The sequence below is a fragment of the Rhagoletis pomonella genome, unplaced genomic scaffold (assembly GCF_013731165.1).
Source record: "Rhagoletis pomonella isolate Grant_MI unplaced genomic scaffold, Rhpom_1.0 Rhpom_scaffold_00002, whole genome shotgun sequence".
Classification (NCBI taxonomy): Eukaryota; Metazoa; Arthropoda; class Insecta; order Diptera; family Tephritidae; genus Rhagoletis; species Rhagoletis pomonella.
This window is the reverse complement of record NW_023458556.1, coordinates 52,506,774-52,509,359: the sequence shown is the minus strand read 5'-3', so window position 1 is coordinate 52,509,359 and position 2,586 is coordinate 52,506,774.

Genomic DNA, 2,586 nt, shown 5'->3' with positions numbered 1-2,586 from the left:
TTTTTCGCACGCATTTTTGGACCACTCTAATGTACACACACGCGTGAGTGTGTTAATGAGCAAACTTGCATTGGTGGACCAACAGTAGGCTTCTAACGGTCAAATATATATCAAATTAAAGTTTTTATATGGAATATGCAAATATTTAATTGAATATGTATGTATATTTGTATGAAGTTAAGCACAAAAAATAATAAATCGTCCGTTAACAATTGGTTTCAAAACTTTTTACATAGTACATAAGTAAGTAAGTATCCATGTATGTGTAGTAACAATAGTAAGCCAGTATGTATTTATACATACATATTTATATATTTATTTAATAATCCATAAAGTATTACATTTCATATAGATTACAACGAATTATAAATAAGAAGTACAAACTAAGTAATTAATTCATTTAGTATTGATTTGAAACGAGTTTTCGAGTAAGAAAAGTCTAGAACAAAAGAATTTGAGAGCAAGTTGAAGACCTTTAGAGCCTTGAGTATAGGAGCATTAGAAGCATAATGAGTTCTTACCATCCCCAAGGAGAAAGTTACGTGATTTCTTAAACAACTCTGAGGCACAGCGAAATGGATACGTCCAAGCAAGTATGGGCAATCTATGACACCACGTACTAAGTTATAGACAAAAGTAAGGGAGAGAATAAACCACCTACAATCTAATGACTTAAGATTAATAAGTAGACGTCTACCACGGTAGGAGGGAAAAGGGTGGACAAAATGCAGAGAATTAAGGGCAAATCGATTTTTTTTTTATTCGTTCAACCCTATTGATATAACAAGCAAAGTAAGGTCTCCAAATTACAACGGCATAGTCTAACTTGGAGCGCACCAGGGAGGTATAGAGGAATGTGACCAACCGTACTTCTTTCGGAAGTACAGTACTTCTTTTTTCGCTCTTGTATATCGTACTTCGAAGTACAGTCAAATATACTTTTTTGCGATATTTTGTACTTTTCCGATCTTCTGGACGATCGTCACATAGGCCTTGGCTATAAATTCGTTCAAACCACTAAAGTCGCCGGGGACCGATGGCATCATACTTGCGCAGCTGCAAAGTGCTCTGAAGGTGTCGTGCAATTGGCCAGATCCTATTTATTCGAACTGCGTGAGGACCAAGTACATCCCCCAGGCTTGGAGGGTAGTCAGTGTTGCGTTGATCCCGAAGGAGGGAAAAGGCGCTCATGTTTCCCTAGGTATTTTAAGCCTATCAGTCTCTTCGTTTTTGCTAAAAGCGCTAGAGAGACTGATAGACCTGTACATAAGAAACGCGATTCCTCGTGACTCTCTTTCAAGAGCCCAATATGCTTATTGCAATAAAAGGTCGGTGAATACCGTCCTGCACACATTGGTAAAGTAGTTTTTAATTAATTTCTGAGTATGCAGTTTTGTATTCCATTGAATTCTAGTAAAATAAAGTACAAGTTTCAAATGGCTAAAAATTTTGATTGCTTATTTGAGTTCAATAACAACAAAAATAATACGTTAGAACTTGGCAAAAAGTGTTTCGGCTTCAATTTTTTTACCACCGTATGTATGGCTGCCAAGCTGCCAATCTGAATTGCAGCGGCACCATATATGGCAAAAGAACGATGCTGCTGGCGTATGCAGATGATATCGGTATCGTCTGAAATAAAGGGCAGCATTTTCCAGTTTAGAAAAAGAAGCTAAAGAGGTTGGTCTAGCGGTGAACGAGGGCAAGACAAAGTACCTCCTGGCAACATATAAAGAGTCCAGAGGCATTTCGGGACACACGTCACTGTTGGCAGATATAACTTTGAAGTAGTGAAGAACTTTGTCTACCTAGGATCCCGCATAAACACCACCAACAACGTCAGCCTGGAGATCAAGCGAAGAATAACTCTTGCCAACAGGTGCTACTTTGGGCTCCGTGGGCAATTGAAAAGCAGAGCCCTCTCTCGCCGAAAGAAAATCACGCTCTACAAGTCTCTCATCATGCCCGTCCTTTTATATGGCGCAGAAACTTGGACGCTGTCAAACAAAGATAAGAAGGCTTTGGGGTTTTCGAGAGAACTATTCTGCGCAAGATCTACGGCCCTGTTTTCGTGGATGACGGGTATCGGAGAAAATGGAATGACGAATTGTATGAGCTTTTTAACGACATGGACATAATTAAGCGCATAAAAATACAGCGATTGCGCTGGCTTGGACATGTGGTACGCATGGATGACGATGCTCCGGTGAAAAGATCCTTCGACTCCGCACCCATGGGTGAACAACGAAAGCAAGGGCGCCCACGAACGCAATGGAAGAACCAAGTGCAGAAGGAGCTGTCTGCGCTCAGGATAACCAGCTGGCGCAAATTCGCACAGGAGAGAGGCAATTGGAAAAGCTTTTTGGTCTCGGCCCAAACTGACAAACGGTTGTAGTGCCAAATAAGAAGAAGACATATTTTTGTATGTCTTTAATTGAACATGCACATTGTATATAAAGGGGGGGGCAGAACACCTACGGAACAACCAAACCCCCCCCCCCCCCCCCCTAAATACGGCCTTGCTCTTATTACAGCAAGTGACAACGTTATCCAGATCCCTTTGACGATTAAAAGAGTCTGAAGGAC